This window comes from Mustela nigripes, chromosome 1 (genome assembly GCF_022355385.1).
Source record: "Mustela nigripes isolate SB6536 chromosome 1, MUSNIG.SB6536, whole genome shotgun sequence".
Lineage (NCBI taxonomy): Eukaryota > Metazoa > Chordata > Mammalia > Carnivora > Mustelidae > Mustela > Mustela nigripes.
Window position 1 is genome coordinate 130841652 of NC_081557.1, and position 26420 is coordinate 130868071.

At 34.1% G+C, this 26420-nt stretch overlaps 1 protein-coding gene and 1 non-coding gene across 4 annotated transcripts in view; one reads left to right on the forward strand and one right to left on the reverse strand.

Moving 5' to 3' along the window:
* The window catches only part of FBXW7 (F-box and WD repeat domain containing 7), a 232628-nt gene that overhangs the window by 39852 nt on the left and 166356 nt on the right, over positions 1-26420 (reverse strand). The window lies entirely within an intron of this gene.
* LOC132009289 (U6 spliceosomal RNA) lies at positions 10370-10476 on the forward strand. The gene has a single exon (XR_009401852.1). It is a non-coding gene; the product is annotated as a U6 spliceosomal RNA (small nuclear RNA).

Genomic DNA, 26420 nt, shown 5'->3' on the forward strand with positions numbered 1-26420 from the left:
AACTAATAGAAAACAGTATCTATCAAGTGCCAAATTGGATAGTTTAGGAGGTCAGAAAATAAAAAATAATTCCAACAGTCTGAAAATATCTCATATAAAATGCTTTTGTTTCTAAGCTTAAAAAACAGAAATTTGGTAGATGTTGAGGAGAAAAAAGGAAATCATCCCTTGTGGGCCAAAGATATATGTGGAACTACCACTGTCATTAGCTTGAAGAATTAACATCATCTGTAAGTCTTCTAGTAGTCAGTCTTACAAGGTTCATCAGAGCATAACCTATTTAGTAATATATCTCCATATACAAACATAAAATATTATAATTAAAATATTCTTTAACTTACTAGTAATGGTTTCTTCAAAAGTACTTTCTGCCATGACTCATTCTCCCATTTTAGGTATAATATGTGTCTTTCTGTACAAGAAGAACTTTACTGTGTGGGTGTAAAGACTGTTGACTTTTTATTTAGTTATAAACACTGACTAATAGGGGGTCCTTCTGTTTCAATAGGCACTTATACAAGATCATACACACAAGCAGCTTGTACTCAAGGGGGGACTGGTGCAGAAAGAAGAGATTTCTTAAATAAATACTCATTCAAACCTTATAATCTCTCCCAAACTTGATGAAAAAAATAATAAAAAATGTAATTCAGGGCAGTAGGGTACATAATTCATTGACTTTCACCAAAATGTTGGAAAAGGACATCTGATGTTAAGAAAAAAAAAAATGCATAACTTGCTTGGAAAATTAAACATCTTGTTTTACATCCAGCCCTTTCTCTTCATGACCTGCCCCTCTAGCCCCCAAACTCAAAGCCTCCTTTTAAGGAAAATTCTTCATTGTAAAAAATTTTCAAGTCATAGAAACTGTTCATCATGTCAGAACTAGGAAAAGGGCTACTGTAAAGTAGAAGGTATGTAAGATTCAAACACATGATATAAAGTATGGTACTTTATAGAATAAATATGCAAATATTAAGTATATGTGTATGTATGCCTAGAGAAAAGCCTATGTAAATACATAAATATATTCACAGTGGTCATCTAAGTGCCTTAATAAGAAGACCTTTTTCCTCTTTTTTCTTACCTGCCAATAAACAAATTTACTTGCATAACCTTTGAGCACCTACTCTGCTAATAACTGTTCTAGGCTCTAGGTATAAGATGGCAAACAATGCAGATGAGCTTTCTGCTCTCACATAGTTTACATTCTAGGAGAAGGGGAAGACAAATAATAAGTAGACAATACATGAGTAAGATAATTTCATATAATGCTTAATTTTAAGAGATAAATAAAACAGGGTGCTATGAAAGATGTAGGTACTAAGGGTAGTAGAGAAGTGTGGCTAATTTTGAATGGCAACACCCAGGAAACAACTGTTAAGTCAAAATGAAAGAGTAGCAGCACCTAGGATCAGCAAGAATAAGGCCAGTCTGGCTAGGATGGTGTGCCGGGCACAAGATGATGTCAGACAGATAACCAAGGGCCAGATCATGTAGGAGGATCATGGTCAAGAGTTCGGATTTAACTCTAAGTGCAATGTGACCTCATTAGAGGATTTCTAGAATGAGAGTAAACACAAAAGAACTTCTCTATGTATTTTTGCCTATATTATTTTTTATACTTTCAAAAATGCATATAAAATTAAAGATAGCTCACAAAATAATTCTCACTGGCTGAAATTAGAAATACAGAGACAATATATAGCTGTATTTGAACTCTTTCAACTCTTTCATCCAGCAATTACTCTTCCGTTTCCTCATACTTACTCTCCAACTGAGCGCCTTTCCCTAAAGGTTCCTAAACTTAGGAAAGAGAATTGGAATAGCAAATAAGACTTAGTTTGCACCATGTGCCAAGCACTATACTAAATCTTTATAGCAGGTAACTCAATTCTATAAGAATGGAGGAGTATCTACTATATCATATCTCTATTTCCTTGCTCTTCTACTTTCTATGTTCTGATTTTATCTTTACATTTGATAATTTACTCTTTTTGAGAAAGACAGAGATGTTGGGCTCAGATCTCTGTAGATGGATCTACCAGCCTTCTTTTAGCAAATGTCTACAATGGTGAAAGACATGGTTACCTTTAGTTATTAGAGACAAAAGGATTTTACCCAAGGTATACTTTTTACTTCTCTGTGATCATAAAAAATTCCAGAAAATAATCACAGAATCTCAAAGTTGGAAAAAGCCTTCCAAAATCTTAGTACAGCCTCATGTACAACCCTACTTAGGTACACCCTTATTAGCATGTAGTCATCCAAGATATGCTTAATCTAACATACATGTTTTTCTCAATTCGGTAATCTTTTATTGGTTTGCTTCCCAATTCTGATAATTATGTCCAATTATAAAATTTGACGAGCAGATACATAAAGTCCAGATTCAAACTTATTATGCTTTTTAAAATATAGCCTCTCTTCTCATCTCAGTCATTTTACAAAATCTCCAGAAGAATTTAAAATAAGAGGGGATAACTTTAACCAATCTTTTTAAAAACTCTAGCTATGAATCAAAGTCTGTGGACTAGGACTTATTTCACTTATTCAAAAACACTTAATAATTCCATATTGGTGGTAGGCCACTAAGAAACATAAATCACCCCAGGTTCTTACTCTGGAAAGTATGCATTATGGTGAGCTTTAATCAATTCTTTACTTACTTTAGAGTAGCTTGCCTACTCTTTAAGTATCTGTGTTTGATACAGCTGTCAAGTAAGGATGGAAGAACCCAGTAATCATGCCCCACTACATTTAAAAAGGAGGATTCTAAAGATTCATTTTAGAAACATCAATTTACATTTTAAAATAATTACTGTATATATAATTTAACAAACTGCATTCTTTGCTTTGAAAGAATCAAGAATTATCTGACTGGCATAATGCCTACATGATCCCCTACCTTTTTAGGAACTTCCAACAGACTATAAAGATTCAGTATATAAAAGCAGAGTACAAAAAAAAAGGCTGCTCAAAATAGATGGGTCATAAATGTGGTTTGACATAATTTTGCCTGTCATGGAAATATTTTCAAAATAACTATTCACCTGAAAAGGTATACGATCTATAGTAGTTTTTTATTCACAGTGAACCGTAAGATCAATGGTCAGGAACACTTTGACATTTTGGCAAAACCACTATAATAGAAATATTTTATTTATAAGTTATGTTCTTTATTAAAAAGCTATTTCATATTTAAGAACGCATTTATCTGTAAACACTCAAGACTTCCAAATATTTAAAAATTAACTTTGAAAGTCTGCCACACATGATACATGATTCTAAAAAGTTCTTTCTGCAGGATGGATATCGTGAGCTTTCTTCCAGCTGTGTGAACTCCTGGTATATAATGATGGCACAATGACTACCAAACAAATGTGCACTGCAATTTAAAAACTTCTCTGTGCATACAGCTGGTCCACTGAGAACCGTTAGTGGTGATTTGAGAACACTCCTGAAAAACTGAATCTTCAATTCTTTTTAATTGAGTCAATACATGTTCAAACTCTTAAACATGAAAAAAAAAATCCTATGAGGAATAGCTTAACTATACTAAAGCACATAAAGTCAAAGTTAGCAAAAAGATGTTGAACTACGGAATATTCTTAAAATTGTAATATTCTGTTAGCTCTTGGGATAAAGACACACACACACACACACAACACACACACACACACCCCTCTTCATTTTCAGCCTTTCCTTTAAAGTTATTCTATCAAGAGACAAATATTAAGAACATATTTTTCAAGAGATGTTAAATGAAGACATGGTAATCATCATGATCACAATGTAAAGAGATTAAAATTAAATGGTATTTTAAAGATATTTTTACTCAACTAGCTTTTGCAAAAAAAAACAGATTTATTAGACCAAGATGTAATTTACTCCCCACCAATTCATTTATTTCAAAGACTTTAACTTTGTGAAATGTATTACACTTGTTTTTCCACATAGGTAGTGTAGAAAAAGGAAATTACTGTTAGAAAAACTTATGGTGAGCCTCTAAACCCAAATTCCACTGCAATATTATTAGTTTCATCCAAATGAATCCTGCCCCATATAATGGTTTCCTGTTTTCTAAACAATGAAACAAGGTGGGAGAAAGAAAACTAAACAGTGATTCAAACATTTTATTTTGATAGATCTACATCTGCTACATTCAAGAAATATCTAGCCAGGGTTCTTGAAAGCCAGGCACTAAGCAAAAAGTAGCAAAACTGAGCAAGATGTCATCTCTATCCTGGGAAAACTACTAATTTGGGTGGAAGGACAGTCAAATAGATTTTTTAAAAAGGACAAATCAATGTAATTGTTAAAGGAAATTGCTCAATTTATATGACAATGCATAGAGCTAGAAAGAGGAAGAGATATTCCAAGAAATACAGGTAATATTTTAAACCTAAAGAAAAAAGGGAAAATAAACAATACTACACTTAATTTGAGTGCTCCTTTACTGCCCACCATTAAAAATATAAACTATTCTAGCTTAAATAAGCAACTGTTTTAAAAAATAAAGTTTTCTTAAGAAAATGAAGCATACAGAGAAGAGAACTGACAGGCACTCTTCTAGATGCTTACATAAAATTCACTGAAGCTATCTAATGACTGCATGAAGTAGGTACAGTCTTTCAGATGAGGAAACAGGTGCCAAGAGCTCAAGTAACTTCCCCAAGGGCATACAACCATTATAGGGTGGCTGGGATTTGAAGACAGGCAAATCTTGGTCTCCAGTTTACAGAAAATGATAACAGGGTTTTCTACCTACATAGCAGTAAGTATTGGTAGTTAATAAATCTCTAGGATGTTTCCCATGCAATTTCAGTATGCAGATGTATGATGTGTGCATGAAATCTATGTTAGAGTCATAGCAGACACAGAGAAAGAAGAGACAAACTAGATAGCTAATTGTGTACTCTGATACACTTTACTGCTAGGAATTTATCAAGAGCAGCTTGACAAAGAATTAATACACTACTGCCAGTGCCTCCTTGGTGAAGGCCTGCTCCCATTATCTTTGACATTATATTGAGGGTAGGTAGCCATTGGTAGGCAGAGCGAATGAAAATCTATCTGATGACAGGTACTTACAGAAATACATGCATTTTTGCTTCCTTTTCTAACCGTCCCCCCACAAGAACTGTTTTTACCCTCACTCCCTCATGCATATTTCTTTATATCTCTAAAACATGAAATAATGAAAAAGAGTTGAGAACAGAATACAGCAAAGTATCTCATTGGAGCCTCCTTTTGAAAGAGATAGTAGGTCTTTCTCCCTTACCCAAGTTACAGAAAACTGGCAAAAGTTATGTATCCTAATGCTAAAGAAATGTTTTAAATGTTCTCATTGGTTATTACAACTCCAAAACATTTAACAGGGAATTATGACTCCCACTTGGTTTTGACTTTTTTAGTTTAGTAGACAGCCTAAAAATACGTGACTTGTTAACTAAGTAATAGTGTGGGGGGTATTTTTTGGGGTATATATACAACATATGCTTCAATATGTGGTTATGCTTTGGTCCTGCTTCTTAATTTCATCACACAGATCTTTTTGTAAGGACCAATCAATCTTTAAAAAATGTGAATTTGATCCATGTGTGGTTATCACTTCCTAGGTATAAACATCAGTTCCAATACATGCATATCTCTGGGATTCTATCCTATACTGTTTCAACTAATTATGTGTATTCTACCTGGAATACATAATTACAACAAATGTAGGTTTAAATGGTTATTTTAATTTCCTGCAAACACTCATTCAGTTGTATTTATTTGGATGCCTATCATATACAAGTTAAGGACAGTCTCAGCTTCATGGCTGTGATAGGAGCTTTTATAGTGTGGTAGGAGAGGAAGACAATGAAATAAAACAAAGTAGAGATAAAATTGGCAGGTAAATGCTGCAGTGTTAAGAAAATGCATTATGTTAAGGTTTTTACCTAGTCTGGGGGTTCAGAGAAGACTTCTCTGAAGGAATGACTAAAATGTGTTGTGGTGGGGGAAGGGTACCCCTACTATAGAATAGAGGTTCTATGGCAAGTACAGAATAAGGCTAGAGAAGTAGACAAGGGCTAGATTATGCAAGACCTCATAAAGGTCTTTACCACAGGAGTAAAGAAAAGCTTATGCTGGATGTTGGTCAGGGGAAGGAGGTAATCAGATATGCCACTTGAAAAATCTTTCTAAATGTAATATTAAAACCAGAATGGGAGAGTGGATGTGGCAGAGATTATGTGAGGAAGTTATTCCATGACACCAAGCAAGAGAGAATAGTTGCTTAGACTAGCTGGGTGAAACAAAGATGAATAGAAGTGAACATTTAAGAGATATTTAGGACATAAAATGAATAGCATTGGTGACAGATTGATTAGTTGTGAAGAATAAAGGAGGAGGAGTTATCAAGGATGAGACCCAAGTTTCTTATGCAACAGGATGGGACATGAGAGAGGATACTAGACAAGAGTCAGACACTAGACAAGTTTGCTTGTTTTTGTTTTCTGGGGTAGGGAGGATCACGAAGTCCATGATTGGTCATATTTGGTTTGGTCATATCCAGGTGAGGAAATCATGCTCCAGGTAGCTCTGGGAACTCAGAACAAAGGTCTAGACTGGAGATAAAAACATGGGAATCATCTGTGTATAGGCCTTCTCCAATTTCCTTCTCAGAGCTACCTTCTCCCCGTTCTAAAGCTGTTAATCACAGTACTTGAACCAATGCCTTGTCAGAGTGTAGACACATTATTTGCCCATCTTCCCCATTAAACCCTAAGCTCCATGAAAGCAGTGACCACTTTCATTTTGGTTCTTTTACCTCAGCTGCTTATGTAGTCCTTACACTTATCAGGGTATCAATAAATAATATTTACATGAGATAATGAACAATGTAACACACACCTTAATCAATATTGACAGATTTAAAATAACTGGAAATTATTGATTTGAAATTATGTGATTTGAAAAACTCATAATTTTCATAAGGAAAGGTGATACAGGTGAACACATTTTATAAATTTATTATTTATTTAGTGCTATGTTATATATAATATTATTTGTAGTATCTTATATAGCTATATACACGTATTTCCCCTTCAGGCAAAAATAATAAAATTTTCTAGATATTTACCAATTACCAATGAATTATAAACCAAACTGGAAGAAAATACAGTTTGATATACAACAAAAATGCAATTATCTTTGTTATTAAAAGTCAACCTGGCTTAGGACTTCCTGTAGCTTTAAAAATACCCAACAGAATACAAACTTTTACTATTCAAAGGGCCATACACGCTTTTAACATTAAATATGTACATCATTTCCCACAAATATCAGTTAAAGTATTTTATTTATTCATTGGTATTAACTCAACAGATAGCATTTTTGACTTTTTTTTTTTTAAAGATTTTATTTATTTATTTGACAGAGAGAAATCACAAGTAAGCAGAGAGGCAGGCAGAGAGAGGAGGAAGCAGGCTCCCCGCAGAGCAGAGAGCCCGATGCGGGGCTCGATCCCAGGACCCTGGGATCATGACCTGAGCTGAAGGCAGAGGCTTTAACCCACTGAGCCAACCAGGCACCCCACAACAGATAGCATTTTTGTATCTCCATTTTACTGATAAGAAATCTGAAGCATGAGGGGCGCCTGGGTATCTCAGCGGGTTAAAGCCTCTGCCTTCAACTCAGGTCATGATCTCAGGATCCTGGGACAGAGCCCCACGTTGGGCTCTCTGCTCAGCAGGGGGCCTGCTTCCTCTCTCTCTGCCTGCCTCTCTGCCCACTTGTGATCTCTGTCTGTCAAATAAATAAATAAAATCTTAAAAAAAAAAAGAAATCTGAAGCATGAATGTTTGAGAGTTATCAAAAGCACAATATTTGCTTAAAAAAAAGGAAAAACAATCTTTGGCAGTACGTATTTTACTCTCTATGAACAAAGTAACAGGCTAAGTGCCATTTCCGTTAAAATTAAATTGGATACTACATATTTTACATTTGATTGGCTATTTTTATTTTGCTTTAGCTGCTTTTTATCACAATCTCCCACTGAAACAGGATCTACCAAGAAACATTACAGTTAATGAAAAGGGTCAAAAGGAATAAGATCCCACTGAAATACTTTTTTAAGCTACTGATAATTATTTCATTACTACTTCATTTGGTTTTGTGAATATGAAAAGCATGTAACAATAATAAAGAGATTCATTCTGGGGCATACCATTCACTTCTAACTTTGAATGGAGATAGAACATAATTCATCTTAAACTTCAATGGAGTCAAAAATACAAAAAGAGGCATTTCTAAATTTTCTTTTGTTTTCATCTTCAAAGAAATATTTTAACACTTATATATTAAATCTGAAAACGTATTACATTGCTCAAAGTTTATATACTTTTGTATATAATCACAGTATGGGAATTTTAAGTAAATATATTGAAGATATACAGTGTAAGATGATGACAGACACTAGCAAGCAGTTTCAATGCTCTTTAACATACATTAAAGAGAAAATATCCTAACGTGAAAAAGGAAAAACTGATAAAAAAATATTTTTAGAAGAGGCTGTGGTTGGCCATTTATTACTTTTTTGTATTAGAGTTAATTAATATTCTAAAAAGGTCTACAAAACGCTGAACAACCTCTCAAGCTTTGAATTCATGGCACTGACCTTAAGGATTTTCTCAGAATGATTTTTAATGCATCCTGTTATTAGTAAAACCTGTTCAAATACATGCCCCATCTGCCAACACCCCATCTGCAAAAGAGCGTCTTATTCTTGTAGACAGTACAACTTCTGCTTGCTTCCTTCTCTTCTCTACATACCAGCTGTATGGTAATGAGTATGAGCAGCTGAAAATACTGCACGATAACAAAGCTAATATGAAAACGGCAGAACACCACTTCCCCTCAATGCAGCAGTTGCAGCATGAACACTGCAGATAAGCTACTATACAGAGGTCGGGTGGGTGAGAACTTCATTTGTGTGTATTGGGGGAACTGGGGGGGGCCAGGGAATACACATTTGTGTGTGTGCATGTTCGTCCACATGCGTATGTGTTAAATATGGGGTTTCCACATAATTAAAAAATAAAGAGAACTAAGAGCAGTACAGGGTACCAAAGGAAGATCCAAATTTCTAAGCACTTTTGTTAAGACTCGTGAATCAATTCTTTAAATGTTTTAAGTCTCAATTCTTATGTAGTAATGATATTCCAGGGACCATTTTGACAAGGTAGTTTTCAAATATGTTAACAAGTATGTTCCATTTCCTAATTAACTTATTTTGGGGCCTCTAGGGAAAGAAATGGAGTCAGAGCTTAAGATCATAATGGAAACTATTTGCTAGACATTTTAGCAACCAACATAATATAAATTCTATTTTTAGTTCTTATATAGCAATTTAAATTGTTTTAAAATAATGGGCATTTGAAGCCAACATATTTATTCTAAACATCTGAGAGACTCCAAACAAAATACTAAGATAGCACATGTTACCTTAATTTAGTAAGACATAATGGGGTTAACTTTTATACATATGATAGTCACACTGAATGAATCTACATAATGTAAGTAGAACCAAATCACATTAACTTTTTATGTGCAGTAGCTTTCCATTTAGAGATTAACAGTCACTCAGGAAACTATTTAAGAAAAATGACTGTTCAAAATTGGTACTATACATTTTTGAAGAAACGAAAAATGAAAAAATATTCAAAACACTAACCATTAGTAAAAGAAATATGTATTATCATGTCAGGAGAATTGTTATTTTAATCAACATATCTTAAAAATAAAGTCTTGTGAACTTCACAACAGTTTTTAAGTTCTTCTTGCAGAACCATACTTTCTATAGGTTATTTCATTTTATTCTTACAATAATCCTATGAAGTAGGTACTTCTATCTCCATTTTACAGATGAGGCTTAGTAAGTGGTGAAGCTAAGAATGTAATCCTAAGTCTAAATGATTCTATCATCTATGCTGTTAAGCACTTTGCTATTCTGCTATAAACTTCATAAGGATGAAGATTTAAGTCTGTGCCATTCACCATTGTACTCCAAATGCCTAAAGCCGTCCTGGACTCATAGAAGTTATAGACTGAATAAGTGGAAAAGAAAACTACTCAGTTGTTTCTGAGTGTAAATCAATTTTAATGGGAAAAAAACTATCCATTTTGTAATAACCCTAATCATTCTGATACTGAAAAAAAAATACCACTTAAAGAATCTTAAAATAAGATTGTTTAGTAATCCAAGTTTTGTTCACTTGTCAGATTGAAAAATTAAGTCCTTATTTATAAATTCTCATAGTTAAACATCCATTTTTGAAAAGGTTGGTACCGATAGAATGAGAGCAAAATTGCACTAATTTCAGTGCTCACTTTGGCAGCACATATACCAAAACTGGAATGATACAGAGAAAATTAGCATGGCTCCTGCACAAGGATGACACGCAAATTCGTGAAGCATTGCATACTTCTTTTTTTAAAAAAAAGAGCAAAATTGCACTAATTTTAGCATTTTGTCTATTTTTGCAAATCCACTGGCATGTCCTCATTTTTACTGTCTAACAATAAAAGTACATTTTTCTTATTAACATATTTCTTATTAACATATTCCTTGACTTCGAATATAAATCAGGGCCATGAGTTTCCATAATATAAAAACTTTTGTATAATATATATAAGAACCTAAATTGAAAGAATTGTTCGAACTTAAACAGTCCCATTCATCCTTTTAAATGTAAGACATACAGCTAGCTACATTTTTGGAAAGAACAAACTTTTAACACCACTTACTGATTCAAAAATTCCACAAATTCAGACAAGATTTACAAAAACAGTATTATACTGCCCCTACATGTTCAAACTAGTAGCAACAATGACATTTTAAAATCCAAAGTGATAATGCAGAGATTTCTGTGGATTATTGAAAAGCTGTTTAAGCTTAAATTGCTCCCAAGTGAACTATATGAAATCACTCACACATAAAAATGTAATTAAATATAGGAATAACCCACAAGTTTCAATTTTCATTTTTAATACTAGAAAGGAGAAAAATTTAAGAGAAGTTCATCCAATATTACATTTTTTCTCTCAAAACTGATTTCTCTATTATTACATGTAAATATCACAGAATAACAATAAACAAATAGCTATCCATGTGATTTTAGAGTCAGTATTAATTTGATAATGTTTGAGAAATACTTGCTCCTACTTGCTTTTCCTCTAGACCTACATAAATGTCAATAAAGTTTATAAATATATGAATATTTATATAAAGACTACCAAAGTTACAAGAGAAAACTTGATTAATCTCAGATTTACTATTTAAAAATATCTATATTCTCACAGTTTAGGAATAAAACACTATGCATGCAAATAAAAAGATGTGCTGCATCAAGAGGTAAATGGAATGTAAATTGCAGTAACTGAATTGTAACTCCTAACATTTAGAATGTTGTTGACTTTACCACAAATGCTAGTCCTTTTTGCCATTACTTCTATGGTGAAATTTCTGTCATATTAAAAAAATCTTGGGGTGCCTGGATAGCTCAGTTGGTTAAACCACTGCCTTAGACTCAGGTCATGATCCTGGAGTCCCAGGATCAAGTCCCACATTGGGCTCCCTTCTCAACAGGGAGTCTGCTTCTCCAGCTGACTTCTCTCCTCTCATGCTCTCTTTCTCATTCTCTCTCTGTCTCTGTCTCTCTCAAATAAATAAAATCTTAAAAAAAAAAATCTTAGGGGCACTGGGTGGCTTAGTCAAGTTAAGCATCTGCCTTCAGCTTGGGTCATGATCCCAGGGTCCTGGGATTGATCCCTGCATCTGGGCTTTCTGCTCAGTGGGGAGGCTGCTTCTCCCTCTTCTACTTCCACAACAGGCATTCCCTCTCTTGCTGGCTCTCTGTCAAATTAGTGAATAAAATCTTTAAATTATCCCTATCATTATTTATACCTACCATAAACATATCTACTAAAATATATATAAATATCTGCCATTATTTAACTGATTTTTATGTGAAACACACATTAATTTATGCAGCTTTCCACAAGTCAGAAATAGGGCCAAGAACTCTAATCTGACCCAGGAACAATCCAGAAAGAAATCACTAGGTGAGCCCGGTAGGATATTATTGAAGTTTTCTTCCAAGGATATGAAAAATGAAATAAAATAGAATCATATTTAATCTTTCAGAACCTCAAAATACTATTCTGTGTTAGATACTATCTAACAGTATTTGAAAACCAATAGATTATATATATCAATAAAGTCACCAAGCCAGAGAAAGTGTGCGTCGATGTATGCATGCATATGTATGTAGGTACCCACATATACGTACAGAGAAACTATAAGACAAATTACCACCAGATGATTTAGAAAAGTGTACCACAGAATGAAGCAGTCTGGTGACACAATGTATACTGGAACAGACCAAACATGTTGTCCAATCATAGGCAGAATTCTCAGGGTCATTAAAATGTTAACTTATATAAAAGGTTGGACTTTTTCTGCTTTGTTCACTAATATATCTGAAGTGCCTGGCAATTAATGGATGCTTATCTGTTGAATACATTAATTAATCCATGTTCCTCTGATTTTGATGTGACTACAAAATGGGGACAATTAGATACATCTCTCAGAGACAGAAAAGCATCTGTAGCCTCCTTAAAGGAAGGAAGGTCTCTGCCTTATTCATCTCTGTTATAGTAGCAACACATACAGGGAGTATGCCTAATATATATTAGCAGAATAAAAACTAATTTAGTAGTATTAATTTTCCATGAAGTAAAAAAGTGACAGAGGTTCTCATTCCTCATTTAATGAATATGTCTGCTAACGAGAGTTACATTTCTCACTGAAGAAAAATAATATATAGTCTCTGAACTACCATATTATATGGAGCTTAGTAAAATTTAGGTATTCATTTATATAATGTATGTTTTAAAGGATTTAAATATGCATGCACTCAGAACTTAAGACTTTAACTATTTTGACATTTCAAAGAATATTCCATTTTTTTGTATGTGGGTGACAGCTGTAAAACTCAAAGGTCTGTGGAGTTAGTTCCACAATTTTAGAGAAAGCTGTGTTGCTGACTTCAGAACTTTTTGGTTTAGAAAAGTAATATGGTGCATATATTACTGAACACTTCCAGTATATTATACATTAATATTTTTGCAGGAAGTTCACGAGTATTCAAATAATAAAACTGATTATCTTAAGTTACTTAGAGTTAGGTTTGGCTAACTTTAAAAAAAATTCTTAGCTCTCAGGGCATGCTGGACATCTGGTCTGTGAACATGGGACAGTGGGCAGCAAGTTTATTTTTTAGCATATTTTTCATCTGTCTCCCATGCTACATCTTAATAGCCCTTGCCCTGTGATGTTAAAGTAACTAAACTATTTGAACAGATTGTTATCTATCAACAACAGGGATAAAAATTCAAGGCAGTTATTTCTACAATGTAGTTGTAGACTTACACATCACATTATAATTTGTTTTACATTCATACCTGACAATTGAGGTACACATAATAAGAGGACATCACTTGATGACAAAAACATCTAGAAAGCAATGTTGTCAGTAATAAGATACTAAAGCCATCATGAGCTGTGGGACCAAAGTAAGAATTATGTATTTTAAAACCAAGGATTACACAGCAAAAGTTACCCCTTACAACACATGGAAACTAAGGATCTGTTCACTCAACAACCTTACCAAGGTCAGTTTACCACAGTGTTTGTGATGCTAGAGCCAGATGCCTGACATAGAATCTCCGCTCTATCACTTATTAACTCTAGGGCACATTACTTACCTTCACTATGCCTCAGACTCCTCATTTGTAAAATAGGGATACTATAGTACAACACCCACTTTACAAGGTTATCTTAAGGGTTATATGAGTTCATATGTGGAAAGTATAGTGCTTCCCCTGCATCCCAAGTTAGACTCTATACTATTAACCCTATTTTACTGTCATCAAAACACTAACATTAGTGACTATTTTCTGTTTCCATAAAGTAAGCTCCATGAGGACATGGCCTCTACCTAGTTCACTGTTATAGCCATAGGTTCTAGAAAACTTTCCAGCTCTGTTCTGAGTGCTCAACACATATTTTCTGGCTGATAGTAATACTGATAAATGTCATGCAAGATATAAGCAATAATTTGCAGCAGTATAAGTGTGAAATGTGAAAAGAAGAGATGTAAGCACAAGCAATAATACAAGTTCCTTCTGCCCATCACTTTTCTCATCATCTGCTTACTAGCAAACACCATGTTTTAATTCAAAGTTACTGTGAAGCCTTTCCTGAATCATTTGCTTTGAGTATTTTGTACTCATAGTACTTTGTACACGGGTGCATTCAAGCAAAATTATACTTTTGTACTATAAAGCTTTAAGGTTTTTACCACTAGACTATCTAAGATGCATAAAGGATTGTAATTTTTCACTTTTGTATATCCACAGGTACAAGGGATGAAGAATCATCACTTTTATTTATAGCTAGTACCCTGCACAATACAGAGAACAAGACCACAAGAAAATTTATAATTTATATTCTGTTTACTCAAGTTTATGCATGACACATGAAACATTCTTAAGAAAAAAAGGCCTGAAAATTAGCAAGACAGGAAACAACATGTGCTGGAGAGGATGTGGAGAAAGGGGAACCCTCTTACACTGTTGGTGGGAATGCAAGTTGGTGCAGCCACTTTGGAAAACAGTGTGGAGATTCATTAAGAAATTAAAAATAGAGCTACCTTATGACCCTGCATTGCACTACTGGGTATTTACCCCAAAGATACAGATGTAGTAAAAAGAAGGGCCATCTGTACTCCAATGTTTATAGCAGCAATGGCCACGGTCGCCAAATTGTGGAAAGAACCAAGATGCCCTCCAATGGACGAATGGATAAGGAAGATGTGGTCCATATACACTATGGAGTATTAAGCCTCCATCAGAAAGGATGAATACCCAACTTTTGTAGCAACATGGATGGGACTGGAAGAGATTATGCTGAGTGAAATAAGTAAAGCAGAGAGAGTCAATTATCATATGGTTTCACTTATTTGTGGTGCATAACAAATAGCATGGAGGAAAGGGGAGATGGAGAGGAGAAGGGAGTTGAGGGAAATTGGAAGGGGAGGTGAACCATGAGAGACTATGGACTCTGAAAAACAATCTGAGGGTTTTGAAGGGGCGGGGGGTGGGAGGTTGGGGGAACCAGCTGGTGGGTATTAGAAAGGGCACGGATTGCATGGAGAACTGGGTGCGGTGCAAAAACAATGAATACTGTTACGCTGAAAAGAAATAAAAAATTTAAAAAATCTAGAAATAATTAATTAATTAATTAATTAATTTTTAAAAAGAAGAAGAAAAGGCCTGATAGGATTTAAAATAGAATGGTCTACTATGTGGTAACTAATTCTTTTATTGACTAAAAAAAAATTAGTGACAATAAACCATATCAGATCAATTGAAAATGCTTGAATTTTTCAAGTTCAAAATTTTCAAGTTGAAAAATTTCCCCAGTTCTAGTGCAATATGTGTGTAGGGAAAATAACCAAAGGAAGTCACATTTTAGTTTACTCAAAAAAAAAAAAAAAAAAAAATCAGGTACCCTATTAAAATTTCCCTCCAAACTTGCTCATATCACCACCCTGTTCTTTCTTCTCTCCAAAGTATTGTAAATTTTCCCTTTATTTCAGCATTTTCTGACATTTTTTGGCTACTGTAGAATCTCAAAAGTGCCACAGAAATAACTTTACCCTACGTTTGTTTCTCCTTCGTTTTCAAAATTGGTAAGTAGTAATTACTTTAAAATAAAATGTCAAATTGTATCTGAGTTTATTTAAATTTAGAAAATAAAATATTCAAATCACAGCTGCACAGTCATTTAAAAACATTTAGTAAACAAAAACATGCCATATTCTTAACAGAACAAAAACTCCTTCAGAATCTTCCAAGTTTAACACATACTTCAACAAATTAGTCATAAGAATATTTATACTAACTTTCTCCTGCATATCACTAGAAGCATAAAAAGACATGAAGGATAATTTTTGAACTCTAAGAGTTTATAACCTAACTGGGGAGACAAGATAACTAAATGGAATAACATCACCGGGCAGTACATATTTGCCTAAGGGCCAAAGGTAATGGCAACAATTACAGTATGTTCCACTGATGGATGAGGACAACAGTGGATGTAATCAGTGCCAGGAGAAAGGTTCCAACCAGAGAGGGAAGCTAGACTGTGAGGTCCTGGAAAGAATCTAGAAAGAAAGAGGCACAAAACAGACTGGTCTGGGGGAAAGATGGAGGATGCTGGCTTTTTAAAGGATTCATATTTCTGTATGTTGGGGAAACATCCATCTATTTCTAATTGGCTAAGAATTCCACGAAATGGATATTGAGGGGCGCCTGGGTGGCTCTGTGGGTTATGCCTCTACCTTCGACTCAGGTCATGATCTCAGGGTCCTGGGATTGAGCTCCGCATCGGGCTCTCTGCTCAGCGGGGAGTCTGCTTCCCTCTCTCTCTTTGCCTGCCTCTCTGCCTACTTGTGATCTCTGTCAAATAAATAAATAAAAATCTTTTAAAAAATAAAAATAAAAGGGCGCCTGGGTGGCTCAGTGGATTAAGCCGCTGCCTTCGGCTCAGGTCATGATCTCAGTGTCCTGGGATCAAGCCCCGCATCGGGCTCTCTGCTCAGCAGGGAGCCTGCTTCCCCCTCTGTCTCTGCCTGCCTCTCTGCCTACTTGTGATCTCTCTCTCTGTCAAATAAAATAAATAAAATCTTAAAAAAAAAATAAAAATAAAAATAAAAATAAAAATAAAAATAAATGGATATTGAGTTTCATGAATGACTTTCAGGAATCAAGACATTTTAAAAGAGCAGACTTGCAACAACTACTTTCAGTAAGAATCATGGCTGGACAAGATTTAAAAAAAAAAAGGTAAACCTGGATTGGGGGTAAAGGCAAAACTATGCCAGAAATGTAAAACTAAGTAGTAGTGCTATAAGGAATAGGCAAATATTTCTGACAGCTGCTCTTGTTAGTATGAGAAGTACTCTTGTCGTAATATTATTAATAGCAATATACTTTGGGAGGGGCTGTCATTTACACTATGCAAATATTACCCTAAAATTCAGAAATATAAAAGGATAAACTAAGGCAATGCAAAAACTGAAATAATCCTAAGACTTACAGAAAGATAGTGTAATTAATCATAAAACTATATATGTGGATCATCTGTCCAGATAAAAACACAGATTATAGTTTTAAAACTATAGGAGTAGAAAAAAATTGACTAGATCATTCACTTATATGAAGCTGTAAGTATAAGCCTATCTCATTATATTTTCAAAAGGAAAAAAATTTCCTATGATAAAAAATCTAGACTAGAAATACAATGACATAGTATTAACTAAGCAAAATCCACAAAACTTTATCACATAGGGATAAATTTCCTTAGAATATGATTTCTTACTCTTTAAACAACAATAGAAATCCCTCATGCTGGTTTTTAATTGGTATTGCTTTCTGGAAAACAATTTAACAGTATTTCTCAAGAATCTAAAGAAGTTCATACTCCTTGACCAAATAATTCTACTTCTAGAAATCTGTGGATAGAGATGTTTAGGATTCATGTATAAAAAAGTTTAAAGCAGTTCACTGTCTAAATCAATAATATGAGGAAAATTTTGGAAGAACAGACTATATATTTTTAAGCAACTACAATTATGGGAAACCATCAACAATATATTAACAATGAATTAAAGTACCAATATTCCTAAAAAATTATTTACTTAAAGTTGTTATTATGGTTATTTTTCAGCAGTGGAACTACTGGTAATTTAGTAAATTGTAAAGGAAAATATTTTTTCTAAATTTTACATATTGCGTATGTCTTATTTCTATGAAGAGAACTAAAAGATGTTAACTATTGGAAGAAAATTAAAATTCCCTGTCCATCATTGAATTTGGAGGATTTGGGAGATTATTAAATTCAGAAGGGTACTAATTCACAAGCTGGCTTTAACAAAAGAGTTTATGATGGCCTACTTTGGAGGTACATACAAAATCTTCCCACAAATGGAACTTACTGTAGAGTAAGTAATTAGATACCTTGTTTTTTTAAAACAAAGGTAATACAACTATTTCACAAAACTGGCAGGCCTTTGCTGAAGAGGTACTAATAGACTGGTCAATAGTCTATGAAAGGAGCATAATAGATTAACATTACATACTACTTTAACTGAATATTATATATACAAAAAATAGCTAATTAGATTATGCCTGAATAAGGTTAAAGTTTTGAATATAGGTTTATCTAGTATCATTGATAATTCAACAATGAAGAAAAAACTTAAACTTAAGACAGCACTGAAGCTAAGAGAGGTAAAATGCTGTTTAAATTTTTGTCCTCACTGTCAAAAGTACTGGTTGAGCAAACTGATGAGAATGACACTGCACTGCAGTCGGAGGATGCTTTATCTGTCCAGACAAGCTGCTCTCAGTTGTCTGCCAACCACAGACCCTGAAGTATGACAAAGATTCTCTTCTTGACCAAACTCTAGATAGGCTCTGTTGAGCTCCTTTTCAGCTAGGCCTTGTCCTTGGGCACGTTGTCAAAAGCAAGAATCCTACTCAGTTTAACCAGACTCCTCCCAATCTTGGTATCTGACCACCTTCCGTAACTGCTGGGTTCCTCATCTTCTATCATCTCCCACTTGATGTCTGACCACTTTGGTTACACTGGTTTAGCCAGAAGCCCCCCTCTCCACCGGTGTTTCCTCTTAGTAATTTTCTCCCCACTGATCCCTTCAAACTGTTCCTTGGCTATAAACTCTCACTTTTCTTTGCTGTATTTGGAGTTGAGCCCAATCTTGCTCCCCTACTACAAAGCCCCTTTGTAGTAGTTCCTATATCTATAACACCACAGTACCCGTGAATAAAGTCTATCTTGCCATTTGAACAAGTGTCAGGAATAATTTTTTAACAGGTATCATTACTCACTCAGCTTACAAAGACAACAGACAAACATGCATACTGTTCAAATATCTCTAGTTTTTTATTACTATAATTATTGTGTAATCTGCAGGGTAATTTCATAAGTGAAACATCTTAAAAGAGATTACACCAAAAACCCTGTATTTATAAATGTTTTATCATATCAAAGTTATTTGTAAGTTACTTGTTTTAATCTTTGAATCTATTTTCTCACAGAAACAAGGTCAACAATGATAGCCTCCCAGGCTTACCCTACAAAATACTAAGAGTAGTTGAAAAGTGTTAAGTTCACATAAAAACAAAATGTATAAAGAGAACGGCTACTGCTATTAGCTGCAGCATTCATGCACTCTGCAGCTAAATGCAGCTTTACTACTCACCAAGAAAACTGGGGAAGATTAGCTGGTCTGAGCCTCCGTTTTCTAGTCTACTGAATTGGAGAGAATACCTAATTTAAAGTACTTACCAAACATTTAAGTCATTTAAGCATTCAGTGGGTTAAAATATACAAAACAACTAAAACAGTGCCTATAATACATAGTGGGCTTTCCTAAAAAAGATAGCAATTATTAATAGCCTTATTATACTAATACTGTATATTAAGAAGAGAATAAGCAGTGTCTTAAAATTCTAGCAGTTAGCCACACAAAGATTCTTTTCTACAAAATTACAAAAGAATTAGAAGAGAAGATGATGGTTTTAAAGGAAATGTAAGACTTACGGCTTTAACTAACAATCTCATTCTGAAAATTTATCATGAGCTGAAATATATATAAGCAAAAAGATATATGCACAAGATTTACTGTAGTATCATTATAATCACACAAACCTAGACTTCACTCTTTTTTGAGTAAAGATTTATTAAAACACAGTCATGTCCATTCACCCATTCATTTAAGTATTATCTATAGCTGCTTTTGTGCTCCAGTGGCACAGAAGAGTAGTTCTGATAGCGAATATAGAGTCCACAAAGTCTAAAATATTTACTGGCCCTCTGAAGAAAGTTTGACTTAAGCTAACCTGGAATGATAAAAATACACAGGAGTGATATTCACATTTTCTCAAATGACACGAATATTCTACTTTAATTTCTACTTTTACTTTGAAGAAAAATTATTTTAAATGAGGTCTTTTGAATAGAATTTGATATGGAACATAATTCCTACAAAACTGTTTCCAACTATCAGAAATCCCAGTCATGTATTTCATTATTGCTTGAGCTCTTTTGTCTCAGGAGAACAAGCCCTTGTCCCATATTGACCCCACCTCACCACCCTAATACCCCACCAGCAGTTCTCCACACTCTTCGCTTTGCTGCCAATGCTTATGCGGCACAATTGGTACACAGTTCAAGCCCAGGAATATACAGGAAAATCTCAAAACAATATTTTGTCTGTAAGTCAGCAAAGTCCAATAGCTTTAAAAGCCCTATATAAACCACTGCCATTTGCATGTCATCTGGAAATTTCTATCAGAATAATAATAATGAAGAGTAACTTTATGAGAATATTGTGAAAGTTTAAAAAGCTTCCAAACAAAATGAGTTACAAAATGAAATTTAAGCACTGAAGTACATTTTCTTAGTATTATTAGTTGTAAGATGTTCTTTCTCTTATCACTAAAAAGAAAAAAAATGCTGCCAGATAAGCTACAAAATTCCATCAAAATGTATCTAAGGTACATTTTTTTTCGTATTTTATGTTTTTTTTTGCTTTTTTTTTTAAGATTTTATTTATTTATTTGACAGAGAGAGATCACAGTACGAGAGAGGAAGGGAAGAGATCACAGAGAGAGAGGAAGGGAAGCAGGCCCCCTGCTGAGCAGAGAGCCCGATGTGGGACTCGATCCCAGGACCCTGAGATCATGACCTGAGCTGAAGGCAGCGGCTTAACCCACTGAGCCCACTGAGTCACCCAGGCGCCCCTTTTTTTCGTATTTTAAATACTTCTTAGGTATGTTCAAAATGCGGAAAAATAATGTACCTTAGGATTTCAGAAACAGCGTGTTACCATAATTAGGCATTCCAATTTCAAAATAAATTAAAAATTTCCAGTGATTTTATAGATTAAATAAGCTTTTCCTAGAAAATTCCTCTTCTACTAAAAGACAATTCTTTTAGAATACTCAACTAGTACTCTCAAAAGCTCCTGATCCAATTACCTATAGGGCTTTTAAAAATATAGATAGATCCCTAAACCTTAATCCAGATCTCTTACATAAGACTATCCAAAAGAGTTGGTAACCCAGGATTCTATGTTTTTTAAGATTGATTGATTTGGAGTGTGAGAAACCAGGGGGGAGGAGCAGAAGGAGAGGGAGAAAGAGAATCCCAGAGTGTGGAGCCTGATAGGGACTCAATCCCACAACCCTGAGATCAGGATCTGAGCCCAAATCAAGAGTTGGACGCTTAACCGACTAAGCTACCCAGGTTCCCCATGAGTCTACACTTTTAACAAGTTCCAAGTATAACTTAGTATCAAGAATGCCTAAGCAATTGTAAATAAATAATGAGGACCTTAATATTAAAAATATTTTCATTTACAGTAACTGAGTAACAGCTAGACTGCTATTTCTTTACTGTTGTTATTATTAAATCCAAAGTACCTCTGAGGAGAGACCAGAATAATTTATATAATATTAAATTTGACTACCAATACCAATATTACACTTAATAGTAGGTCAATAAATTTTCTGAAAATATTTCAAGAGATATAAATTGAGGTTGTGGTTATAGCAACTAAAAGATTGTTTCACAATTTTTTGAAGTTATTTTATTGTGCAAACACTAAATGGATTAACATCTATGAGGGATGGAGTGACAATAAAATATCATGTTTTTCAAATTTTAATAGGTCAAGACTGTTACAAGTGTTACTAAGAGGTCAATCTAGTGCACATTAGCTCACTGCCTAGAAGAAAAAAATGGCCTACAAAATACAGAAATCTACCTGCTTTATGTACTTTGGGTCAATGTAGAACAATCTGCTTGAAAACAAAATATGCCCAGTGTAAGAGATATACTAGATGTTACACACGAAATGACTAATTATATATCATACCAAAAGTCTTCCTTAAATCCTTGATAAAGAAAAATAATATTTTTAAAATGTTTATTATCAATTTACCAAAGTTAATAAATTAAATAACAAAGAATATGCAAGCCAATTAAAAACTATCTAAATTAATCAGTCATGAAAGGGGGGGATATAATTACATGATCCCTCTAGTATTTCTAGTACTCAGAGTCAATGAGTTATGCAATAGTAAGTTACTGGCAGGTAGGCAGTCCGAAACTGAATGTGTTTTTCAGTTATCTTCCCAAAAAACTTTCTCGTATGAATTTTATTTTTCAAATCTAGTTCTCTTCTGCTGTTACAAATGCAAGGCTATAAATTAAAATAACATAGTAACCCAGAAAAGTCAAGCTGCATAGTGACCCTAGGAAGCCCTCAGGGAAAGCCTTGAAGTTCTCTATTAATTTTATAGAATCTGCTCCCGAACCTTTTAAGTTTCATGTACATGTTAGAAAATAATGGTAGAAAACATACATTGTGATATAATGAAATAATTTGCCATATATTGTATCTAAGAATTTATTAGAAATACTCAACAAAGAACAAGATTATCCTGATTGTTAATATCTTAATCCTTTCATTTAAAAAACCCACACTTCTTTTCCTCCATTTAAAAATTTACTTGGATTGGTATTTTCTTTTATAGAAGTGTTAAAATAATAAATTAGTTTATTAATGACTTTAAAGCTATTAGAGGTCTCTGTGTAAATGCTTAAATCAGAACAGTGACCTCATTCAGAAGTTATAAAAGTGACAAAGCAAAAGAAGACAAAATAAACAGTTTTCTGACAACATAGTAAAGAAGAAAATAAGAGGGTGATGGAGATATTTGTATTCCATGTTCAATGTTGAAACTGTATTATTTAAACTTCTCTCAAAATATTTTCAACATGGCTAACACTTGTTTCAAGTAGAAGTGGAAACTACTCCAAAGGAGCTAAGATAATTAGAAAACACATTTTTACGAAGGATAAGTCCCAGCAAATAAAAAAGATTGTTTTTACTAAGGAGAAAAAAAAAACTTGTCAGGTGTTGTGTGTTGATCTTATTTAGTAGAATATTTCCCCTTCATTTTTTTTTTCTTCTTAAAAAAGGGAACTAAAACATTAATAGCACTGTTACATGTAAATACCCATTTAATCTCAGATTTTTGTGGGGATTTTTGGTTTACTGTGTTCAGGATCAAAAACACATTTTAGATCTAAAAATATATCACTCTAGTTAATTATTCAAACCAGCAATACCAAGTTAACTCAAAAAATACAATAAAACTGCTAATATTAACAGGGTCAGAACTTGTTGAGGGAAAGGAGAACGTTATCCTGAAAAACATCCAATAAATCATAACTTGATTATACGTTAGCACAAGTTCTACAAAATGTTTGTTAGTTCAGGATTGTCTATATATAAACTCTATCGTAACTGCCACACAATAGCATGCTATTTTTATTTTCTATAACAGCAAAAAGTAAAGTCCCTATTACATTAAGTTTGAATTAAAGAAACAGCAATTTAAAATAATACATCTCTAAGGGCCAGATAAATCTAGGGAACTTGGAGTACTCTTTATAAAGAGTTCATGTAATTCCCATGTATAAGAAGAATGCCACCAGCTTCTTGCCTTTCCCATAGAATAAAAACTACCAATTTGGGGTTGTAGTATTTGCCAACATATTTTAAAACACAGTTTTTACATTTACCATTTTTAAATAAATTTAAAGGATTCTAATATCATGAAAAATAAATGAGACAGGGAACAAAAGATGGACTGGATAACCTTGCCCTCCAGACTTCTCATCATACTATTATAACTACCACTTATTTAAGTTTTATCTGGCTACATAATGCACTGATAATTTTATTTATAAATATCAATTGAAAGCCCAAGCATTTCTTCACTAAAGGAAAAAGAAGTACTTCATTTAAATAAATATTCCTATTTTTCAAATGCAAGACTTACCCGTCTTCGACAAAAGGGGAGGCCTTGGGCAATGATGCTAATGCTAAATATCTTCATCACAGTTTGATGTGGCAGAGGCTCTTTTGCACTTTTAAGATCAACAGGAACCAAGCCATGGTTTAAAGTAGCTTTTCCTGGTTTTGACATTTTAAAACTCCTCTTGGTTGATGAATACTTTCTACATGTAATACAGGCACATTACTAAAAATTCTAACTACCAAATTAAAATATAATTTGCTAATTAAAAAACAAACCAAAAAAAAAAAAAAGGCTGAGAACCCAAGGCCTGCTGCTTTTGTCTTTCAACCTTCTCCTACCAAATGTCCTGACCTGTCTGAGGCTTGGTGAAGTGCAAACTATCCTAGAATAGCCAGGAATTATAAACTAGTGAAGTGAAAGCTCCTGCTCCTGCCAGTCAAACAGCTGGTGAACCTCCCATACAAAGTCAGTAATGTGAATACAGCCAAAGCAGGGCAATGCTGTAGGGTCTCTTTTAAACTTCTCCAACTACTAACCCAGGTATTCCCTAGAAAGTGAAAGTAAAGTTTTCTTTACAAAAATCATGTATTTTCTCCTAAATAAGGTCTTCCTTACCCAAATATCAGCATTAATATTTTAGAAATGTTTTGAAATGCGCTTCAAATTTAAGGACAGCATTTATGCATGCTCAAAAAATACAAATACATGTGTGTTCTTAGATCTATTCAGAATGAACACTGTATTTTCAACTGTTTGTCTTAAGCATGCTCTCTTTTCCTTTTTCATTCAACCATTCTTTATTTCATGCTAAGACGTTAAATCGACTCTATCTCTCTAAGGCTATTAATAGGCACTTCACATTAATCTTATAAGTAGACATTTTAGTTGTTTGCAAATGTCAGTTCAAATTCTCAAAAATGCAGTGTTTCTACTTAAAAGTATGTCATGTGATTAAAGATTTCTTTTTGAAAAACCCAAGTATTTATAAATGTAGCTTATGATGGGAAACATTTATAGTAAAATAATTACTAACCAGTTCATCACAAATCCTTACTGCCTAATTTCTCCAACATACCATTGTCAGAAATAACTTCCTAAAATGCATAGAGAGAATGTGGTGTACAATCCACTCCTCAAAAACTTTCCCTATATGTTCCCCAATGCCTAAGATACAACATGAAGATGAAGACTCTCCTCAGAGAGGCTCCAAACTAATCTTTCCAGCATTAACTCAAATATTTTCCAAAATTAAGCACTTATGCCAATGTTAATTAATACTACACTTCATATTCAAACCCATGAACTAGACTGTCATGAAGATGGTAAGAAAAAAAGTTCAGTGTAAGAATTAACAGAGAATAGTTTTGATAGATGGTAAGTAATGGATGTGAACCATCTATTCACGATGTTTGGTTAACTAGCTGTTCTCTCCTTCCATTCTATTGTCCTCTTTCAAAAGCCAGTCATCTTACTTATCTCTCCCTCCAATAGCTTCTATTGATCTCTATAAGGAGAACTTAGAATTTGATATGAAGGGAATGAAAAACGAGAATCAGAGATGAGTGACTTCTTTCTTAACTTTGTAAAGATATGTCTTACTAAATATAAAGTAGGCTACTGGGGAAGCCAATCCATACACTAGAAATACTCCCAGTACCACCAAGATGCTACATTCCTTTTATGCCATAATTTAAAATGTAGTTAGGGACACCTGGGTGGCTCAGTCAGTTAAGCTGCTGCTTTCGACTCGGGTCATGATCCCAGGGTCCTGGGATAGAGTCCCACAGCAGGGAGCCTGCTTCTCTCTCTGCCTCTGCCTGCCACTCTGCCTACTTGTGCGTGCGCGCATTCTCTCTCTCTCTCTCTCTCTCTCTGACAAATAAATAAATAAATAAAATCTTTTCTAAAATAAAATAAAATGTAGTTAGAAATTCAAAATCAAGGGCATCTGGGTAGCTCAGTGGGTTAAGCCTCTGCCTTCAGCTCAGGTCATGATCTCAGGGTCCTGGGATCAAGTCCCGTGTGGGGTTCTCTGCTTGGCAGGAAGCCTGCCCTCTCCTCCTCTCTCTGCCTACCTTTCTGCCTACTTGTGATCTCTCTCTCTGTCAAATAAATAAATAAAGTCTTAAAAAAAAAATTCAAAATCATTGGGGTGCCTAGGTGGCTCGATCAGTTAAGCATCCAACTCTTGATCTCAGCTTGTCTTAATCTCAGGGTCGTGAGTTTAAGCCCTGTGAGTTCAAGCCACTTAGAAAAAAAAAAAGCAAAATCATTTTCAGAGGTGACATTTTTAATTACACCAAAGTAAACAACCAAATTTCCCCAAGGAAAATAAACAAATGACCAATAAGCATATATATGTCAAGATGCTCAATATCACTAATTAGGGA